Source organism: Oncorhynchus gorbuscha, unplaced genomic scaffold (assembly GCF_021184085.1).
Source record: "Oncorhynchus gorbuscha isolate QuinsamMale2020 ecotype Even-year unplaced genomic scaffold, OgorEven_v1.0 Un_scaffold_1414, whole genome shotgun sequence".
NCBI lineage: Eukaryota > Metazoa > Chordata > Actinopteri > Salmoniformes > Salmonidae > Oncorhynchus > Oncorhynchus gorbuscha.
The window spans coordinates 53,539-77,500 of NW_025746199.1; the positions used below are offsets into that span (position 1 = coordinate 53,539).

Genomic DNA, 23,962 nt, shown 5'->3' on the forward strand with positions numbered 1-23,962 from the left:
CTTCCGGAAGCTTCCATTGACCTCTATGAGGTGTAACTCTCCATTCGGGATCCTTCCAGTAGCTTCCATTGATCTCTGAGATGTAACTCTCCATTTGGGATCCTTCCAGTAGCTTCCATTGGTCTCTCTGAGATGTACCTCTCTAGTTGGGATCCTTCCAGAAGCTTCCATTGGTCTCTATGAGATGTAACTCTCTAGTTGGGATCCTTCCAGAAGCTTCCATTGGTCTCTATGAGATGTAACTCTCCATTTGGGATCCTTCCAGATGCTTCCATTGGTCTCTATGAGATGTAACTCTCCATTTGGGATCCTTCCAGAAGCTTCCATTGGTCTCTATGAGATGTACCTCTCCATTTGTCACCGCGGCGCTGACATCATCACACTCCTCTTAACTCCTCTTTTCCACTCCAGGCGTAAAACTGTTTTATTTTCCAAGTGCATTGTGGGTAATGCCCGTCCAAGGCAGTAGTGTTTTAACTGGCTCCGATTTGGATTCTTCTGGAGTTTTCCTTCCTTCTAAACCCCCCCGACTCAGATCTTCCCCTTTTCATGAATCCACCCGTGTTTCCAACCAGGGACGTCTAATGTTCTGCCTACTGCTGCAGTTTATTGTAATAGGTGCAGCTGATGGCCGTATAATTACATAGTCCTTTAAAAAAAACACTTATGTCCAGTTTTAAATGTTCCACCTCCGTACGAACTGTGATGCTGAAGTTGAGCTAGGCTATATTTCCTTGTGGTGCAGGGGAAAAAAAACATTGCTTGTTTGATGAGAAACCTTGCCTGAGACCTAAAGACTGAGGATTCAGCTCAGCAGGCCTTGTATCAGCTCTCTGAGAGAATGTCGAGGCTTCAGCTCAGCAGGCCTTGTGTCAGCTCTCTGAGAGAATGTCGAGGCTTCAGCTCAGCAGGCCTTGTGTCAGCTCTCTGAGAGAATGTCGAGGCTTCAGCTCAGCAGGCCGACAGTCTTCAAACACGTATACCGGTGGTTCTGGACTGGTCCGGAACACGTGTGTGTGTGTGTGTATACCGGTGGTTCTGGACTGGTCCGGAACACGTGTGTGTGTGTGTGTGTATACCAGTGGTTCTGGACTGGTCCGGAACACGTGTGTGTGTGTGTGTGTATATACCAGTGGTTCTGGACTGGTCCGTAACACGTGTGTGTGTGTGTGTGTGGGCCAGATGCTAAGTCATTATACCTTGTAGCTGTGACAGAGTGGGCCAGATGCTAAGTCATTATACCTTGTAGCTGTGACAGAGTGGGCCAGATGCTAAGTCATTATACCTTGGAGCTGTGACAGAGTGGGCCAGATGCTAAGTCATTATACCTTGGAGCTGTGACAGAGTGGGCCAGATGCTAAGTCATTATACCTTGGAGCTGTGACAGAGTGGGCCAGATGCTAAGTCATTATACCTTGTAGCTGTGACAGAGTGGGCCAGATGCTAAGTCATTATACCTTGGAGCTGTGACAGAGTGGGCCAGATGCTAAGTCATTATACCTTGGAGCTGTGACAGAGTGGGCCAGATGCTAAGTCATTATACCTTGGAGCTGTGACAGAGTGGGCCAGATGCTAGGTCATTATACCTTGGAGCTGTGACAGAGTGGGCCAGATGCTAAGTCATTATACCTTGTAGCTGTGACAGAGTGGGCCAGATGCTAGGTCATTATACCTTGGAGCTGTGACAGAGTGGGCCAGATGCTAGGTCATTATACCTTGTAGCTGTGACAGAGTGGGCGAGATGCTGACATGTAATTATTCATTTCCTACTTCTTAGTGGCTTTGTGTGTACTGTAGTTTAGTATAACTCCTCCTGACTTGTCCAGGCCTGTAGCTCCTGACAGTCGGTTTCCTACTGTTCCACAGGGTTATATTATAGTATGAAGCTGGTCCCCTGTTCCACAGGGTTATATTATAGTATGAAGCTGGTCCCCTGTTCCACAGGGTTATAGTATGGAGCTGGCCCCCTGTTCCACAGGGTTATAGTATGGAGCTGGCCCCCTGTTCCACAGGGTTATAGTATGGAGCTGGCCCCCTGTTCCCTACTGTTCCACAGGGTTATAGTATGGAGCTGGTCCCCTGTTCCCTACTGTTCCACAGGGTTATAGTATGGAGCTGGCCCCCTGTTCCACAGGGTTATAGTATGGAGCTGGCCCCCTGTTCCACAGGGTTATAGTATGGAGCTGGCCCCCTGTTCCACAGGGTTATAGAATGGAGCTTGGCCCCCTGTTCCACAGGGTTATAGTATGGAGCTGGCCCCCTGTTCCACAGGGTTATAGTATGGAGCTTGCCCCCTGTTCCACAGGGTTATAGTATGGAGCTGGCCCCCTGTTCCACAGGGTTATAGTATGGAGCTGGTCCCCTGTTCCCTACTGTTCCACAGGGTTATAGTATGGAGCTGGTCCCCTGTTCCCTACTGTTCCACAGGGTTATAGTATGGAGCTGGTCCCCTGTTCCCTACTGTTCCACAGGGTTATAGTATGGAGCTGGCCCCCTGTTCCACAGGGTTATAGTATGGAGCTGGCCCCCTGTTCCACAGGGTTATAGAATGGAGCTTGGCCCCCTGTTCCACAGGGTTATAGTATGGAGCTGGCCCCCTGTTCCACAGGGTTATAGTATGGAGCTGGCCCCCTGTTCCACAGGGTTATAGTATGGAGCTGGCCCCCTGTTCCACAGGGTTATAGTATGGAGCTGGCCCCCTGTTCCACAGGGTTATAGTATGGAGCTGGCCCCTGTTCCACAGGGTTATAGTATGGAGCTGGCCCCCTGTTCCACAGGGTTATAGTATGGAGCTGGCCCCCTGTTCCACAGGGTTATAGTATGGAGCTGGCCCCCTGTTCCACAGGGTTATAGTATGGAGCTGGCCCCCTGTTCCACAGGGTTATAGTATGGAGCTGGCCCCCTGTTCCACAGGGTTATAGTATGGAGCTGGCCCCCTGTTCCACAGGGTTATAGTATGGAGCTGGCCCCCTGTTCCACAGGGTTATAGTATGGAGCTGGCCCCCTGTTCCACAGGGTTATAGTATGGAGCTGGCCCCCTGTTCCACAGGGTTATAGTATGGAGCTGGCCCCTGTTCCACAGGGTTATAGTATGGAGCTGGCCCCTGTTCCACAGGGTTATAGTATGGAGCTGGCCCCTGTTCCACGGGGTTATAGTATGGAGCTGGCCCCCTGTTCCCTACTGTTCCACAGGGTTATAGTATGGAGCTGGCCCCCTGTTCCACAGGGTTATAGTATGGAGCTGGCCCCCTGTTCCACAGGGTTATAGTATGGAGCTGGTCCCCTGTTCCACAGGGTTATAGTATGGAGCTGGTCCCCTGTTCCACGGGGTTATAGTATGGAGCTGGTCCCCTGTTCCCTACTGTTCCACAGGGTTATAGTATGGAGCTGGCCCCCTGTTCCACAGGGTTATAGTATGGAGCTGGCCCCCTGTTCCACAGGGTTATAGTATGGAGCTGGCCCCCTGTTCCACAGGGTTATAGTATGGAGCTGGCCCCCTGTTCCCTACTGTTCCACAGGGTTATAGTATGGAGCTGGTCCCCTGTTCCCTACTGTTCCACAGGGTTATAGTATGGAGCTGGCCCCCTGTTCCACAGGGTTATAGTATGGAGCTGGCCCCCTGTTCCACAGGGTTATAGTATGGAGCTGGCCCCCTGTTCCACAGGGTTATAGAATGGAGCTTGGCCCCCTGTTCCACAGGGTTATAGTATGGAGCTGGCCCCCTGTTCCACAGGGTTATAGTATGGAGCTGGCCCCCTGTTCCACAGGGTTATAGTATGGAGCTGGCCCCCTGTTCCACAGGGTTATAGTATGGAGCTGGCCCCCTGTTCCACAGGGTTATAGTATGGAGCTGGCCCCCTGTTCCACAGGGTTATAGTATGGAGCTGGCCCCCTGTTCCACAGGGTTATAGTATGGAGCTGGTCCCCTGTTCCCTACTGTTCCACAGGGTTATAGTATGGAGCTGGTCCCCTGTTCCCTACTGTTCCACAGGGTTATAGTATGGAGCTGGCCCCCTGTTCCACAGGGTTATAGAATGGAGCTTGGCCCCCTGTTCCACAGGGTTATAGTATGGAGCTGGCCCCCTGTTCCACAGGGTTATAGTATGGAGCTGGCCCCCTGTTCCACAGGGTTATAGAATGGAGCTTGGCCCCCTGTTCCACAGGGTTATAGTATGGAGCTGGCCCCCTGTTCCACAGGGTTATAGTATGGAGCTGGCCCCCTGTTCCACAGGGTTATAGTATGGAGCTGGCCCCCTGTTCCACAGGGTTATAGAATGGAGCTTGGCCCCCTGTTCCACAGGGTTATAGTATGGAGCTGGCCCCCTGTTCCACAGGGTTATAGTATGGAGCTGGCCCCCTGTTCCACAGGGTTATAGTATGGAGCTGGCCCCCTGTTCCACAGGGTTATAGTATGGAGCTGGCCCCCTGTTCCACAGGGTTATAGTATGGAGCTGGCCCCCTGTTCCACAGGGTTATAGTATGGAGCTGGCCCCCTGTTCCACAGGGTTATAGTATGGAGCTGGCCCCCTGTTCCACAGGGTTATAGTATGGAGCTGGCCCCCTGTTCCACAGGGTTATAGTATGGAGCTGGCCCCCTGTTCCACAGGGTTATAGTATGGAGCTGGCCCCTGTTCCACAGGGTTATAGTATGGAGCTGGCCCCCTGTTCCACAGGGTTATAGTATGGAGCTGGCCCCCTGTTCCCAGGGTTATAGTTCCACAGGGTTATAGTATGGAGCTGGCCCCTGTTCCACAGGGTTATAGTATGGAGCTGGCCCCCTGTTCCACAGGGTTATAGTATGGAGCTGGCCCCTGTTCCACAGGGTTATAGTATGGAGCTGGCCCCCTGTTCCACAGGGTTATAGTATGGAGCTGGCCCCTGTTCCACAGGGTTATAGTATGGAGCTGGCCCCTGTTCCACAGGGTTATAGTATGGAGCTGGCCCCCTGTTCCCTACTGTTCCACAGGGTTATAGTATGGAGCTGGCCCCCTGTTCCCCTGTTCCACAGGGTTATAGTATGGAGCTGGCCCCCTGTTCCACAGGGTTATAGTATGGAGCTGGCCCCTGTTCCACAGGGTTATAGTATGGAGCTGGCCCCTGTTCCACAGGGTTATAGTATGGAGCTGGCCCCCTGTTCCACAGGGTTATAGTATGGAGCTGGCCCCCTGTTCCACAGGGTTATAGTATGGAGCTGGCCCCCTGTTCCACAGGGTTATAGTATGGAGCTGGCCCCCTGTTCCACAGGGTTATAGTATGGAGCTGGCCCCCTGTTCCACAGGGTTATAGTATGGAGCTGGTCCCCTGTTCCACAGGGTTATAGTATGGAGCTGGCCCCTGTTCCACAGGGTTATAGTATGGAGCTGGCCCCCTGTTCCACAGGGTTATAGTATGGAGCTGGTCCCCTGTTCCACAGGGTTATAGTATGGAGCTGGTCCCCTGTTCCACAGGGTTATAGTATGGAGCTGGCCCCCTGTTCCACAGGGTTGTAGTATGGAGCTGGTCCCCTGTTCCACAGGGTTATAGTATGGAGCTTGGCCCCCTGTTCCACAGGGTTATAGTATGGAGCTGGCCCCCTGTTCCACAGGGTTATAGTATGGAGCTGGCCCCTGTTCCACAGGGTTTATATGGAGCTGGCCCCCTGTTCCACAGGGTTATAGTATGGCCCCCTGTTCCACAGGGTTATAGTATGGAGCTGGCCCCCTGTTCCACAGGGTTATAGTATGGAGCTGGCCCCCTGTTCCACAGGGTTATAGTATGGAGCTGGCCCCCTGTTCCACAGGGTTATAGTATGGAGCTGGCCCCCTGTTCCACAGGGTTATAGTATGGAGCTGGCCCCCTGTTCCACAGGGTTATAGTATGGAGCTGGCCCCTGTTCCACAGGGTTATAGTATGGATCTGGCCCCCTGTTCCACAGGGTTATAGTATGGAGCTGGCCCCCTGTTCCACAGGGTTATAGTATGGAGCTGGCCCCTGTTCCACAGGGTTATAGTATGGAGCTGGCCCCCTGTTCCACAGGGTTATAGTATGGAGCTGGTCCCCTGTTCCCTACTGTTCCACAGGGTTATAGTATGGAGCTGGTCCCCTGTTCCCTACTGTTCCACAGGGTTATAGTATGGAGCTGCCCCTGTTCCCCCCTGTTCCACAGGGTTATAGTATGGAGCTGGCCCCCTGTTCCACAGGGTTATAGTATGGAGCTGGCCCCCTGTTCCACAGGGTTATAGAATGGAGCTTGGCCCCCTGTTCCACAGGGTTATAGTATGGAGCTGGCCCCCTGTTCCACAGGGTTATAGTATGGAGCTGGCCCCCTGTTCCACAGGGTTATAGTATGGAGCTGGCCCCCTGTTCCACAGGGTTATAGTATGGAGCTGGCCCCCTGTTCCACAGGGTTATAGTATGGAGCTGGTCCCCTGTTCCCTACTGTTCCACAGGGTTATAGTATGGAGCTGGTCCCCTGTTCCCTACTGTTCCACAGGGTTATAGTATGGAGCTGGTCCCCTGTTCCCTACTGTTCCACAGGGTTATAGTATGGAGCTGGCCCCCTGTTCCACAGGGTTGTAGTATGGAGCTGGCCCCCTGTTCCACAGGGTTATAGTATGGAGCTGGGCCCCTGTTCCACAGGGTTATAGTATGGAGCTGGCCCCCTGTTCCACAGGGTTATAGTATGGAGCTGGCCCCCTGTTCCACAGGGTTATAGTATGGAGCTGGCCCCTGTTCCACAGGGTTATAGTATGGAGCTGGCCCCCTGTTCCACAGGGTTATAGTATGGATCTGGCCCCTGTTCCACAGGGTTATAGTATGGAGCTGGCCCCCTGTTCCACAGGGTTATAGTATGGAGCTGGCCCCCTGTTCCACAGGGTTATAGTATGGAGCTGGCCCCCTGTTCCACAGGGTTATAGTATGGAGCTGGCCCCCTGTTCCACAGGGTTATAGTATGGAGCTGGTCCCCTGTTCCACAGGGTTATAGTATGGAGCTGGTCCCCTGTTCCACAGGGTTATAGTATGGAGCTGGCCCCTGTTCCACAGGGTTGTAGTATGGAGCTGGTCCCCTGTTCCACAGGGTTATAGTATGGAGCTGGCCCCTGTTCCACAGGGTTATAGTATGGAGCTGGCCCCCTGTTCCACAGGGTTATAGTATGGAGCTGGCCCCTGTTCCACAGGGTTATAGTATGGAGCTGGCCCCCTGTTCCACAGGGTTATAGTATGGAGCTGGCCCCTGTTCCACAGGGTTATAGTATGGAGCTGGCCCCCTGTTCCACAGGGTTATAGTATGGAGCTGGCCCCCTGTTCCACAGGGTTATAGTATGGAGCTGGCCCCTGTTCCACAGGGTTATAGTATGGAGCTGGCCCCTGTTCCACAGGGTTATAGTATGGAGCTGGCCCCTGTTCCACAGGGTTATAGTATGGAGCTGGCCCCTGTTCCACAGGGTTATAGTATGGATCTGGCCCCCTGTTCCACAGGGTTATAGTATGGAGCTGGCCCCCTGTTCCACAGGGTTATAGTATGGATCTGGCCCCCTGTTCCACAGGGTTATAGTATGGAGCTGGCCCCCTGTTCCACAGGGTTATAGTATGGAGCTGGCCCCCTGTTCCACAGGGTTATAGTATGGAGCTGGCCCCCTGTTCCACAGGGTTATAGTATGGAGCTGGCCCCCTGTTCCACAGGGTTATAGTATGGAGCTGGTCCCCTGTTCCCTACTGTTCCACAGGGTTATAGTATGGAGCTGGTCCCCTGTTCCCTACTGTTCCACAGGGTTATAGTATGGAGCTGGCCCCCTGTTCCACAGGGTTATAGTATGGAGCTGGCCCCCTGTTCCACAGGGTTATAGTATGGAGCTGGCCCCCTGTTCCACAGGGTTATAGTATGGAGCTGGCCCCCTGTTCCACAGGGTTATAGTATGGAGCTGGCCCCCTGTTCCACAGGGTTATAGTATGGAGCTGGCCCCCTGTTCCACAGGGTTATAGTATGGAGCTGGCCCCTGTTCCACAGGGTTATAGTATGGAGCTGGTCCCCTGTTCCCTACTGTTCCACAGGGTTATAGTATGGAGCTGGTCCCCTGTTCCCTACTGTTCCACAGGGTTATAGTATGGAGCTGGCCCCCTGTTCCACAGGGTTATAGTATGGAGCTGGCCCCTGTTCCACAGGGTTATAGTATGGAGCTGGCCCCCTGTTCCACAGGGTTATAGAATGGAGCTTGGCCCCCTGTTCCACAGGGTTATAGTATGGAGCTGGCCCCCTGTTCCACAGGGTTATAGTATGGAGCTTGCCCCCTGTTCCACAGGGTTATAGTATGGAGCTGGTCCCCTGTTCCACAGGGTTATAGTATGGAGCTGGCCCCCTGTTCCACGGGGTTATAGTATGGAGCTGGCCCCCTGTTCCCTACTGTTCCACAGGGTTATAGTATGGAGCTGGCCCCCTGTTTCATAGGGTTATAGTATGGAGCTGGCCCCCTGTTCCACAGGGTTATAGTATGGAGCTGGCCCCCTGTTCCACAGGGTTATAGTATGGAGCTGGCCCCCTGTTCCACAGGGTTATAGTATGGAGCTGGTCCCCTGTTCCACAGGGTTATAGTATGGAGCTGGTCCCCTGTTCCACGGGGTTATAGTATGGAGCTGGTCCCCTGTTCCCTACTGTTCCACAGGGTTATAGTATGGAGCTGGCCCCCTGTTCCACAGGGTTATAGTATGGAGCTGGCCCCCTGTTCCACAGGGTTATAGTATGGAGCTGGCCCCCTGTTCCACGGGGTTATAGTATGGAGCTTGGTCCCCTGTTCCACAGGGTTATAGTATGGAGCTTGGTCTCCTGTTCCACGGGGTTATAGTATGGAGCTGGCCCCCTGTTCCACAGGGTTATAGTATGGAGCTGGCCCCCTGTTCCCTACTGTTCCACGGGGTTATAGTATGGAGCTGGTCCCCTGTTCCCTACTGTTCCACAGGGTTATAGTATGGAGCTGGTCCCCTGTTCCCTACTGTTCCACAGGGTTATAGTATGGAGCTGGTCCCCTGTTCCCTACTGTTCCACAGGGTTATAGTATGGAGCTGGCCCCCTGTTCCACAGGGTTATAGTATGGAGCTGACCCCCTGTTCCACAGGGTTATAGTATGGAGCTTGGCCCCCTGTTCCACAGGGTTATAGTATGGAGCTGGCCCCCTGTTCCACAGGGTTATAGTATGGAGCTGGCCCCCTGTTCCACAGGGTTATAGTATGGAGCTGGCCCCCTGTTCCACAGGGTTATAGTATGGAGCTGGCCCCCTGTTCCACAGGGTTATAGTATGGAGCTGGCCCCTGTTCCACAGGGTTATAGTATGGAGCTGGCCCCCTGTTCCACAGGGTTATAGTATGGAGCTGGCCCCTGTTCCACAGGGTTATAGTATGGAGCTGGCCCCCTGTTCCACAGGGTTATAGTATGGAGCTGGCCCCTGTTCCACAGGGTTATAGTATGGAGCTGGCCCCCTGTTCCACAGGGTTATAGTATGGAGCTGGCCCCTGTTCCACAGGGTTATAGTATGGAGCTGGCCCCTGTTCCACAGGGTTATAGTATGGAGCTGGCCCCCTGTTCCACAGGGTTATAGTATGGAGCTGGCCCCCTGTTCCACGGGGTTATAGTATGGAGCTGGCCCCCTGTTCCACGGGGTTATAGTATGGAGCTGGCCCCCTGTTCCACGGGGTTATAGTATGGAGCTGGCCCCCTGTTCCACGGGGTTATAGTATGGAGCTGGCCCCCTGTTCCACGGGGTTATAGTATGGAGCTTGACCCCCTGTTCCACAGGGTTATAGTATGGAGCTGGCCCCCTGTTCCCTACTGTTTCATAGGGTTATAGTATGGAGCTGGCCCCCTGTTCCACAGGGTTATAGTATGGAGCTGGCCCCCTGTTCCACAGGGTTATAGTATGGAGCTGGTCCCCTGTTCCACAGGGTTATAGTATGGAGCTGGCCCCCTGTTCCCTACTGTTCCACAGGGTTATAGTATGGAGCTGGCCCCCTGTTCCACAGGGTTATAGTATGGAGCTGGCCCCCTTTTCCCTACTGTTCCACAGGGTTATAGTATGGAGCTGGCCCCCTGTTCCACAGGGTTATAGTATGGAGCTGGCCCCCTGTTCCACAGGGTTATAGTATGGAGCTGGTCCCCTGTTCCACAGGGTTATAGTATGGAGCTGGCCCCCTGTTCCCTACTGTTCCACAGGGTTATAGTATGGAGCTGGCCCCCTGTTCCCTACTGTTCCACAGGGTTATAGTATGGAGCTGGCCCCCTGTTCCCTACTGTTCCACAGGGTTATAGTATGGAGCTGGCCCCCTGTTCCCTACTGTTCCACAGGGTTATAGTATGGAGCTGGCCCCCTGTTCCCTACTGTTCCACAGGGTTATAGTATGGAGCTGGCCCCCTGTTCCCTACTGTTCCACAGGGTTATAGTATGGAGCTGGCCCCCTGTTCCACAGGGTTATAGTATGGAGCTGGCCCCCTGTTCCACAGGGTTATAGTATGGAGCTGGTCCCCTGTTCCACAGGGTTATAGTATGGAGCTGGCCCCCTGTTCCCTACTGTTCCACAGGGTTATAGTATGGAGCTGGCCCCCTGTTCCACAGGGTTATAGTATGGAGCTGGCCCCCTGTTCCCTACTGTTCCACAGGGTTATAGTATGGAGCTGGCCCCTGTTCCACAGGGTTATAGTATGGAGCTGGCCCCTGTTCCACAGGGTTATAGTATGGAGCTGGCCCCCTGTTCCACAGGGTTATATTATGGAGCTGGCCCCTGTTCCACGGGGTTATAGTATGGAGCTGGCCCCCTGTTCCACAGGGTTATAGTATGGAGCTGGCCCCTGTTCCACAGGGTTATAGTATGGAGCTGGCCCCCTGTTCCACAGGGTTATAGTATGGAGCTGGCCCCCTGTTCCACAGGGTTATAGTATGGAGCTGGCCCCCTGTTCCACAGGGTTATAGTATGGAGCTGGATGTATCCTACTGCATTGTCATTATGTTGTATTTGTAGCAGGAAGTGACTGTACAGTTGTAGTCCAGCTGACTCAGGAAGTGACTGGACAGTTGTAGTCCAGCTGACTCAGGAAGTGACTGGACAGTTGTAGTCTCGCTGACTCAGGAAGTTGTAGTCCAGCTGACTCAGGAAGTGACTGGACAGTTGTAGTCCAGCTGACTCAGGAAGTGACTGGACAGTTGTAGTCCAGCTGACTCAGGAAGTGACTGTACAGTTGTAGTCCAGCTGACTCAGGAAGTGACTGTACAGTTGTAGTTCAGCTGACTCAGGAAGTGACTGTACAGTTGTAGTCCAGCTGACTCAGGAAGTTGTAGTCCAGCTGACTCAGGAAGTGACTGTATTGTCCATCAGGTTAAAGTGTGAGGGTCAATCTAACCTCTGCAGTCATAGGTCTCCAACCGTTTAGTGAACCGATGTTGCACATTGCATTTGTTTTCACAGGTCATGTGTCTGACTAGCCGTGCGATACATTCCTCTAGCCCACATATGTCAGAGTCAAGGCCCGCGGGCCACATCCGGCCCGCGAGAAGGTTTTTTACGGCCCCTGGGATGATCTTGATTTATTATTAGAACCGGCCCGCAGACCGCAGCAAGCCGGCAGCCCGCAGATCTTTTACACGCACCAATACTACATTTCCCACAATGCAACGGTGACGCACCGAGCAGTAGGCTGCTTCATTTCAATATTTATTGGCACAGCAGTTGTCAGCATCACAGTAAAATTAACTTTCAGATACCCATCAAAAATGGCAAAACGGAAGGTGGACACTGAGAACCGGGGGTTTCAAACAAGGTGGGAGTCGGAGTATTTGTTCACGGAGGTAGCTGGAAAACCTGTGTGTCTTCTGTGTGGAGAAAGTGTGGCGGTACTGAAAGAGTATAATCTGAGACGACATTATGAAACGAAACACGCGGACAAAAACAAGAATATGGACATGGAACAAAGGCTACAAAAGGCAGAGGAATTAAAACGAGGCCTCAAATCTCGACAGGCTCTGTTCAAAAAAGCCAAATCACAAGGCCAGGCTGCTGTCAAGGCCAGTTTTATTTTGGCAGAAGAGATCGCTAAATCAGCCCGGCCATTTACGGAGGGGGATTTCATCAAAAACTGCATGATTAAAGTTTGTGACGAAGTTTGCCCAGAAAAAAGGCAACTCTTTTTAAATGTGAGTCTGAGCAGAAACACCATTGCCGAGAGAGTAGACCAGTTGTCCATCAATCTAAAAGAGCAGCTTGTGAAAAAGGGAAAAGATTTCATTGCATATTCCTTGGCTGTGGATGAGAGCACCGACATTTCTGACATTGCCCAGTTGTCAATTTTCATCCGCGGAGTGGACTCCAGCCTAAGCGTGACAGAGGAGTTTTTGGCTTTACGTCCTATGCATGGCACAACTACGGGGCATGATTTGTATGAAGAGGTGTCAAGATGTGTAAATGAGATGGAGCTGCCTTGGGAAAAACTTGTGGGTTTGACAACCGACGGAGCACCTGCGATGTGTGGACACAGGAGCGGACTGGTGGGGAAGATACGGGAAAAGATGCAAGAGGAAAACGCGACAGGTGAGCTGACAGCTTATCATTGTATCATACACCAGGAAGCGTTGTGCGGTAAAGCCTTGAAAATGGAGCATGTAATGAGCATCATCACGCGCACAGTTAACTTTATCAGAGCCAAAGGTTTGAATCACCGCCAGTTCAAGGCATTTCTGACGGAGTTAGAAACGGAGCATGGTGATTTGCCTTATCACACAGAGGTGCGATGGCTAAGCCAGGGAAAGGTGCTTCAAAGATGTTTCGAGCTTCGTGAGGAGATTTGTCTGTTCTTGGACAGCAAAGGGAAAGACACAACACAACTCCGAGACGAAATGTTTCTGTGTGAAATGGCTTTTCTGTGTGACATTACGAGTCATCTGAATGCAATGAACTTGCAGCTGCAGGGTCGGGATCGTGTCATCTCTGATATGTACAGTACAGTGAAGGCATTTAAAACCAAACTGACTCTGTGGGAGACGCAGATGCGGAAAGAAAATTTGAGCCACTTTCCCAGCTGCCAGACCATGAAAGAGAAGCTCTCTACCAGTGCGTTCCCGAGCGCACAGTTGGCTGATAAAATAGGTATGCTTGCCGCTGACTTTCGACGCCGATTTGCTGACTTTGAAGCACAAAAAAGCAGGTTGGAACTGCTCGGTAACCCATTTGCTGTTGACGTGGAAAGCTCACCACCAAACCTCCAAATGGAGTTGATTGACCTCCAATGCAATGATGCACTGAGGGCAAAATATGCGGCAGTGGGTGCTGCGGAGTTCGCCCGTTTCCTCCCCGACACAATGCCCCAGCTGCGCATCCAGGCTGCTCAAACGTTGTCTATGTTTGGCAGCACATACCTGTGTGAACAACTGTTTTCTTTGATGAACTTGAACAAAACATCACACAGAAGTCGACTTACTGCTGAACACCTCCACTCAATTCTGAGGATTTCCTCAGCTCAGAGCCTTACCCCGAACATTGATGAACTTGTGGAAAAGATGGGACACCACCAAGTATCACCCTCAACCTCAAACAAGTGAACATTACTGTGCAATCACATATTTAGAGTTTTTACTCAGTTCAAGTTTAAAAGTTAAAGTTTAATATTTGTTTTCACTGCATGTTACTTCTCCTTAAACAAAGTGTTGTTTTTGATTAATAGATTTTTGCACTTTATTTTATTGTATTTCAATCCAATTATATTTTAAAAATATTTCAGTTGAGTGGATGATAGAAAATTGCTATTATTGTTTTTTTCTTTGAAGTAAATTTAGCCCACTTTTGCTAAAATAGAAAATATAGGCTACTGATGGTGCCTTGAATACCGGTTTCTTTCATTTAATGTTCATGTTATGGGGATTTTTATATAAAGGAAATTTGTCTTTTGTGTCTGTTGAAAATTAAAGATTACTGACAGAGCCATAAGAAAATATTGCTTTATTTATCTGATCATATTGGAATATATTTGTTAGGTTTTCAGTAGGTTCAATTAGGTTCACTAGACTATATGCGTCATTTAAAAAATTTTCAATGAACATTCGAACAGTCCGGCCCTCGGCTTGTAGCTAAATTTTTTATTTGGCCCTCCGTCCATTTGACTTTGACACCCCTGCTCTAGCCCCTGTTCTATCAAACTCTGGACAGCAGGGTAATGATTTGGGTAGACATTTCCTGTTTGTTAAAGACGTTCCTGTGGAGAGTTTGTCCAGGTGGTTAATGCAGAGAACAGGCGAGGATGTCCAGGTGGTTAATACAGTGAACAGGAGAGGATGTCCAGGTGGTTAATACAGACTGAGTGAACAGGAGAGGATGTCCAGGTGGTTAATACAGACTGAGTGAACAGGAGAGGATGTCCAGGTGGTTAATACAGACTGAGTGAACAGGAGAGGATGTCCAGGTGGTTAATACAGTGAACAGGAGAGGATGTCCAGGTGATTAATACAGTGAACAGGAGAGGATGTCCAGGTGGTTAATGCAGTGAACAGGAGAGGATGTCCAGGTGGTTAATACAGTGAACAGGAGAGGATGTCCAGGTGGTTAATACAGTGAACAGGAGAGGATGTCCAGGTGGTTAATACAGTGAACAGGAGAGGATGTCCAGGTGGTTAATACAGTGAACAGGAGAGGATGTCCAGGTGATTAATACAGTGAACAGGAGAGGATGTCCAGGTGATTAATACAGTGAACAGGAGAGGATGTCCAGGTGATTAATACAGTGAACAGGAGAGGATGTCCAGGTGGTTAATACAGTGAACAGGAGAGGATGTCCAGGTGGTTAATACAGTGAACAGGAGAGGATGTCCAGGTGGTTAATACAGTGAACAGGAGAGGATGTCCAGGTGGTTAATACAGTGAACAGGAGAGGATGTCCAGGTGGTTAATACAGTGAACAGGAGAGGATGTCCAGGTGGTTAATACAGTGAACAGGAGAGGATGTCCAGGTGGTTAATACAGTGAACAGGAGAGGATGTCCAGGTGATTAATACAGACTGAGTGAACAGGAGAGGATGTCCAGGTGATTAATACAGACTGAGTGAACAGGAGAGGATGTCCAGGTGATTAATACAGACTGAGTGAACAGGAGAGGATGTCCAGGTGGTTAATACAGTGAACAGGAGAGGATGTCCAGGTGGTTAATACAGTGAACAGGAGAGGATGTCCAGGTGGTTAATACAGACTGAGTGAACAGGAGAGGATGTCCAGGTGGTTAATACAGTGAACAGGAGAGGATGTCCAGGTGATTAATACAGACTGAGTGAACAGGAGAGGATGTCCAGGTGATTAATACAGACTGAGTGAACAGGAGAGGATGTCCAGGTGATTAATACAGACTGAGTGAACAGGAGAGGATGTCCAGGTGGTTAATACAGTGAACAGGAGAGGATGTCCAGGTGATTAATACAGTGAACAGGAGAGGATGTCCAGGTGGTTAATGCAGTGAACAGGAGAGGATGTCCAGGTGGTTAATACAGTGAACAGGAGAGGATGTCCAGGTGATTAATACAGTGAACAGGAGAGGATGTCCAGGTGATTAATACAGACTGAGTGAACAGGAGAGGATGTCCAGGTGGTTAATACAGTGAACAGGATAGGATGTCCAGGTGATTAATGCAGTGAACAGGAGAGGATGTCCAGGTGGTTAATACAGTGAACAGGAGAGGTTGTCCAGGTGGTTAATACAGTGAACAGGAGAGGATGTCCAGGTGATTAATACAGTGAACAGGAGAGGATGTCCAGGTGATTAATACAGACTGAGTGAACAGGAGAGGATGTCCAGGTGATTAATACAGTGAACAGGATAGGATGTCCAGGTGATTAATGCAGTGAACAGGAGAGGATGTCCAGGTGGTTAATACAGTGAACAGGAGAGGTTGTCCAGGTGGTTAATACAGTGAACAGGAGAGGATGTCCAGGTGGTTAATACAGTGAACAGGAGAGGATGTCCAGGTGGTTAATACAGTGAACAGGAGAGGATGTCCAGGTGGTTAATACAGTGAACAGGAGAGGATATCCAGGTGGTTAATACAGTGAACAGGAGAGGATGTCCAGGTGGTTAATACAGTGAACAGGAGAGGATGTCCAGGTGGTTAATACAGACTGAGTGAACAGGAGAGGATGTCCAGGTGGTTAATACAGACTGAGTGAACAGGAGAGGATGTCCAGGTGGTTAATGCAGAGAACAGGAGAGGATGTCCAGGTGGTTAATACAGTGAACAGGAGAGGATGTCCAGGTGGTTAATACAGTGAACAGGAGAGGATGTCCAGGTGATTAATACAGACTGAGTGAACAGGAGAGGATGTCCAGGTGGTTAATACAGACTGAGTGAACAGGAGAGGATGTCCAGGTGGTTAATACAGTGAACAGGAGAGGATGTCCAGGTGGTTACAGTGAACAGGAGAGGATGTCCAGGTGGTTAATGCAGTGAACAGGAGAGGATGTTTTTTAAGTAAAGAGAGAAATGTGGTTCACCCTGAAAGACTGCCTCTTTATCTAGGTCAGCAACACCTGCCTGTACTGGATCAACAACACAATAGTTTTCTGTATCTCTGACAGCTCTGTCTGACTCCACACACTAGAGGGAAGAATGTGGGGAGCTTGGCGACTTGTTACTGCTACCCTGTATTGATGCCCAGACAATGTTTGCTTCTCAAATGGAGCCCTATTCCCTATATAGTGGTACTACTATAGACCAGAGCCCTATTCCCTATATAGTGGTACTACTATAGACCAGAGCCCTATTCCCTATATAGTGGTACTACTATAGACCAGAGCCCTATTCCCTATATAGTGGTACTACTATAGACCAGAGCCCTATTCCCTATATAGTGGTACTACTATAGACCAGAGCCCCATTCCCTATATAGTGGTACTACTATAGACCAGAGCCCTATTCCCTATATAGTGGTACTACTATAGACCAGAGCCCTATTCCCTATATATTGGTACTACTATAGATCAGAGCCCTATTCCCTATATAGTGGTACTACTATAGACCAGAGCCCTATTCCCTATATAGTGGTACTACTATAGACCAGAGCCCTATTCCCTATATAGTGGTACTACTATAGATCAGAGCCCTATTCCCTATATAGTGGTACTACTATAGACCAGAGCCCTATTCTCTATATAGTGGTACTACTATAGACCAGAGCCCTATTCCCTATATAGTGGTACTACTATAGACCAGGGCCCTATTCCCTATATAGTGGTACTACTATAGACCAGAGCCCTATTCCCTATATAGTGGTACTACTATAGACCAGAGCCCTATTCCCTATATAGTGGTACTACTATAGACCAGAGCCCTATTCTCTATATAGTGGTACTACTATAGACCAGAGCCCTATTCCCTATATAGTGGTACTACTATAGACCAGGGCCCTATTCCCTATATAGTGGTACTACTATAGACCAGAGCCCTATTCCCTATATAGTGGTACTACTATAGACTACTACTACTATTATATAGGGAATAGGGTATCATTTGGAACGCAGTCAATACTCCTTGGGAAGTAGAACGGTTTCCCCAAACTCATTTTGTTAGCAGCTGATTGGCTGTTCTGAAATGACTCGGTCCCTGTTGATACTGGTAAGGAGGTTTAATCATGAGCTTTCACCACTTTGAAAATAAACCTTTCTCTTTCTTAGAAGAGGAAGGAGTGTTTTATTAATGTTTACTGCTTCCACTATTTCTCCATGTTGTTGTTTTATTTAGAGTTCTCTAGGAGTGAGTCACATCCTGGTTTGGTTTCCCTTTCTGCTTTCCCTCTTCAAGTAGATGAGTCCTTGCCCTCCTTTTCCTGTGAGTAGAGCCGGCTTCCCTCCAAGTAGGAGAGGGTTATACTGTGAGTAGAGCTGGCTTCCCTCCAAGGAGGAGAGGGTTTTTTACTGTGAGTAGATCTGGCTTCCCTCCAAGTAGGAGAGGGTTTTACTGTGAGTAGAGCTGGCTTCCCTCCCAAGTAGGAGAGGGTTTTACTGTGAGTAGAGCTGGCTTCCCTCCAAGTAGGCGAGGGTTTTACTGTGAGTAGAGCTGGCTTCCCTCCAAGTAGGAATGGGTTTTACTGTGAGTAGAGCTGGCTTCCCTCTTCAAGTAGTCGAGGTTTTAACTTACTGGCCTCGGTGCACTTACAGTATCAGAACAATGGAGTCAAGAAGCCTTTAAAACACCCAGTTTAGTATTTCAGGAAGAGTCATCTGGTCACCTTTTACCATCAGAACAGCTATCATTCTATGTAGTTGTCTACATAGTAACCGTACATACCATAGTGGTATGACCGAGTAGTCTACATAGTGACCATACATACCATAGTGATATGACTGAGTAGTCTACATAGTGACCATACATACCATAGTGATATGACTGAGTAGTCTACATAGTGATATGACTGAGTAGTCTACATAGTGACCATACATACCATAGTGGTATGACTGAGTAGTCTACATAGTGACCATACATACCATAGTAATATGACTGAGTAGTCTACATAGTGATATGTCTGAGTAGTCTACATAGTGACCATACATACCATAGTGGTATGACTGAGTAGTCTACATAGTGGCCATACATACCATAGTGGTATGACCGAGTAGTCTACATAGTGGCCATACATACCATAGTGGTATGACTGAGTAGTCTACATAGTGGCCATACATACATACCATAGTGGTATGACTGAGTAGTCTACATAGTGGCCATACATACCATAGTGGTATGACTGAGTAGTCTACATAGTGGCCATACATACATACCATAGTGGTATGACTGAGTAGTCTACATAGTGGCCATACATACCATAGTGATATGACTGAGTAGTCTACATAGTGGCCATACATACCATAGTGATATGACTGAGTAGTCTACATAGTGACCATACATACCATAGTGGTATGACTGAGTAGTCTACATAGTGACCATACATACCATAGTGGTATGACTGAGTAGTCTACATAGTGACCATACATACCATAGTGATATGACTGAGTAGTCTACATAGTGACCATACATACCATAGTGATATGACTGAGTAGTCTACATAGTGACCATACATACCATAGTGATATGACTGAGTAGTCTACATAGTGACCATACATACCATAGTGGTATGACTGAGTAGTCTACATAGTGACCATACATACCATAGTGGTATGACTGAGTATTCTACATAGTGATATGTCTGAGTAGTCTACATAGTGACCATACATACCATAGTGGTATGTCTGAGTAGTCTACATAGTGACCATACATACCATAGTGATATGACTGAGTAGTCTACATAGTAACCGTACATACCATAGTGATATGACTGAGTAGTCTACATAGTGACCATACATACCATAGTGGTATGACTGAGTAGTCTACATAGTGGCCATACATACCATAGTGGTATGACTGAGTAGTCTACATAGTGACCATACATACCATAGTGGTATGACTGAGTAGTCTACATAGTGACCATACATACCATAGTGATATGACTGAGTAGTCTACATAGTGACCATACATACCATAGTAATATGACTGAGTAGTCTACATAGTGACCATACATACCATAGTGGTATGACTGAGTAGTCTACATAGTGACCATACATACCATAGTGGTATGACTGAGTAGTCTACATAGTGACCATACATACCATAGTGATATGACTGAGTAGTCTACATAGTGACCATACATACCATAGTGATATGACTGAGTAGTCTACATAGTGACCATACATACCATAGTGATATGACTGAGTAGTCTACATAGTGGCCATACATACCATAGTGATATGACTGAGTAGTCTACATAGTGGCCATACATACCATAGTGATATGACTGAGTAGTCTACATAGTGACCATACATACCATAGTGGTATGACTGAGTAGTCTACATAGTGATATGACTGAGTAGTCTACATAGTGACCATACATACCATAGTGATATGACTGAGTAGTCTACATAGTGACCATACATACCATAGTGGTATGACTGAGTAGTCTACATAGTGATATGACTGAGTAGTCTACATAGTGACCATACATACCATAGTGATATGACTGAGTAGTCTACATAGTGACCATACATACCATAGTGGTATGACTGAGTAGTCTACATAGTGACCATACATACCATAGTGGTATGACTGAGTAGTCTACATAGTGACCATACATACCATAGTGGTATGACTGAGTAGTCTACATAGTGACCATACATACCATAGTGGTATGACTGAGTAGTCTACATAGTGACCATACATACCATAGTGATATGACTGAGTAGTCTACATAGTGACCATACATACCATAGTGGTATGACTGAGTAGTCTACATAGTGACCATACATACCATAGTGGTATGACTGAGTAGTCTACATAGTGACCATACATACCATAGTGGTATGACTGAGTAGTCTACATAGTGACCATACATACCATAGTGGTATGACTGAGTAGTCTACATAGTGGCCATACATACCATAGTGGTATGACTGAGTAGTCTACATAGTGGTATGACTGAGTAGTCTACATAGTGGCCATACATACCATAGTGATATGACTGAGTAGTCTACATAGTGACCATACATACCATAGTGGTATGACTGAGTAGTCTACATAGTGACCATACATACCATAGTGGTATGACTGAGTAGTCTACATAGTGACCATACATACCATAGTGGTATGACTGAGTAGTCTACATAGTGACCATACATACCATAGTGGTATGACTGAGTAGTCTACATAGTGGCCATACATACCATAGTGGTATGACTGAGTAGTCTACATAGTGGTATGACTGAGTAGTCTACATAGTGGCCATACATACCATAGTGGTATGACTGAGTAGTCTACATAGTGACCATACATACCATAGTGGTATGACTGAGTAGTCTACATAGTGACCATACATACCATAGTAATATGACTGAGTAGTCTACATAGTGACCATACATACCATAGTGGTATGACTGAGTAGTCTACATAGTGACCATACATACCATAGTGATATGACTGAGTAGTCTACATAGTGACCATACATACCATAGTGGTATGACTGAGTAGTCTACATAGTGACCATACATACCATAGTGGTATGACTGAGTAGTCTACATAGTGACCATACATACCATAGTGATATGACTGAGTAGTCTACATAGTGACCATACATACCATAGTGGTATGACTGAGTAGTCTACATAGTGACCATACATACCATAGTGGTATGACTGAGTAGTCTACATAGTGACCATACATACCATAGTGGTATGACTGAGTAGTCTACATAGTGACCATACATACCATAGTGGTATGACTGAGTAGTCTACATAGTGACCATACATACCATAGTGGTATGACTGAGTAGTCTACATAGTGGCCATACATACCATAGTGATATGACTGAGTAGTCTACATAGTGACCATACATACCATAGTGATATGACTGAGTAGTCTACATAGTGACCATACATACCATAGTGATATGACTGAGTAGTCTACATAGTGACCATACATACCATAGTGGTATGACTGAGTAGTCTACATAGTGACCATACATACCATAGTGGTATGACTGAGTAGTCTACATAGTGACCATACATACCATAGTGATATGACTGAGTAGTCTACATAGTGACCATACATACCATAGTGGTATGACTGAGTAGTCTACATAGTGACCATACATACCATAGTGATATGACTGAGTAGTCTACATAGTGGTATGACTGAAGTGACTGAACACACACACACTACTCTGCCCCGAGAACTCACACACACACACACACACACACACACACACACACACACACACACACACACACACACACACACACACACACACACACACACTACTCTGCCCCGAGAACTCACGTATACACACACACACACACACACACTACTCTGCCCCGAGAACTCACGTATACACACACACACACACACACACACACACACACACACACACACACACACACTACTCTGCCCCAAGAACTCACGTACACACACACACACACACACACACACTACTCTGCCCCGAGAACTCACGTACACACACACACACACACACACACACTACTCTGCCCCGAGAACTCACGTACACACACACACACACACACACACACACACACACACACACACACACACACACACACTACTCTGCCCCAAGAACTCACGTACACACACACACACACACACACACACACACACACACACACACACACACACACACTACTCTGCCCCGAGAACTCACATATACACACACACACACACACACAGACTGTCCCAGAACACACTGTGACCACCTCACATGACTCTAGTTTAGGCCTTTAGCCAGGACTAGAGTGTTCCATTGGTTCAACATGATAATGCCTCCCCAATGGCGCCCTATTCTGTAATATAGTGCACTACTTTTTTGACCAGGGCCCAAAGGGTAATGCATTTGATATAGTGAATAGGATGCTGTTTGGGACACAGCCATGTTTACTGTCTGTGCCAGCTGGCCAGTCCTCAGGGTCTTATGGGAAATTATTTGCTCCCTATAGCCTCCTAAAAGGACTGGAGTGTCATCAATGACTGAGGCCTTTTTAGAAAGACTGGCAGGGCCCCTGGGCTGCTGTGTTCTGGTACTTTTAGAAAGACTGGCAGGGCCCCTGGGCTGCTGTGTTCTGGTACTTTTAGAAAGACTGGCAGGGCCCCTGGGCTGCTGTGTTGTTCTGGTACTTTTAGAAAGACTGGCAGGGCCCCTGGGCTGCTGTGTTGTTCTGGTACTTTTAGAACAACTAGACTGGCAGGGCCCCTGGGCTGCTGTGTTGTTCTGGTACTTTTAGAACAACTAGACTGGCAGGGCCCCTGGGCTGCTGTTCTGTTCTGGTACTTTTAGAAAGACTGGCCGGGCCCCTGGGCTGCTGTTCTGTTGTGGTACTTTTAGAAAGACTGGCCGGGCCCCTGGGCTGCTGTTCTGTTGTGGTACTTTTAGAAAGACTGGCCGGGCCCCTGGGCTGCTGTTCTGTTGTGGTACTTTTAGAACAACTAGACTGGCAGGGCCCCTGGGCTGCTGTTCTGTTGTGGTACTTTTAGAAAGACTGGCAGGGCCCCTGGGCTGCTGTGTTGTTGTGGTACTTTTAGAACAACTAGACTGGCAGGGCCCCTGGGCTGCTGTTCTGTTGTGGTACTTTTACAAATGTTGGCAATACTGTTGACAAGTTACTTACCACTCTGTTGTCGAATGAATGGGGAAACAATAGACAATAGAGTTGGTATTCATTGAGGACTGGAGGAAACATGGACAATAGAGAGTTGGTATTCATTGAGGACTGGAGGAAACATGGACAATAGAGAGTTGGTATTCATTGAGGACTGGAGGAAACATGGACAATAGAGTTGGTATTCATTGAGGACTGGAGGAAACATGGACAATAGAGTTGGTATTCATTGAGGACTTGAGGAAACATGGACAATAGAGTTGGTATTCATTGAGGACTGGAGGAAACATGGACAATAGAGAGTTGGTATTCATTGAGGACTGGAGGAAACATGGACAATAGAGAGTTGGTATTCATTGAGGACTGGAGGAAACATGGACAATAGAGTTGGTATTCATTGAGGACTGGAGGAAACATGGACAATAGAGTTGGTATTCATTGAGGACTTGAGGAAACATGGACAATAGAGTTGGTATTCATTGAGGACTGGAGGAAACATGGACAATAGAGAGTTGGTATTCATTGAGGACTGGAGGAAACATGGACAATAGAGAGTTGGTATTCATTGAGGACTGGAGGAAACATGGACAATAGAGTTGGTATTCATTGAGGACTGGAGGAAACATGGACAATAGAGAGTTGGTATTCATTGAGGACTGGAGGAAACATGGACAATAGAGAGTTGGTATTCATTGAGGACTGGAGGAAACATGGACAATAGAGAGTTGGTATTCATTGAGGACTGGAGGAAACATGGACAATAGAGAG

At 48.2% G+C, this 23,962-nt stretch overlaps 1 protein-coding gene across 1 annotated transcript in view; it reads left to right on the forward strand.

The window, feature by feature from the left end:
* The window catches only part of LOC124022766 (FH1/FH2 domain-containing protein 1-like), a gene marked incomplete at its 3' end in the record, with an annotated part of 109,342 nt that overhangs the window by 23,277 nt on the left and 62,103 nt on the right, over positions 1-23,962 (forward strand).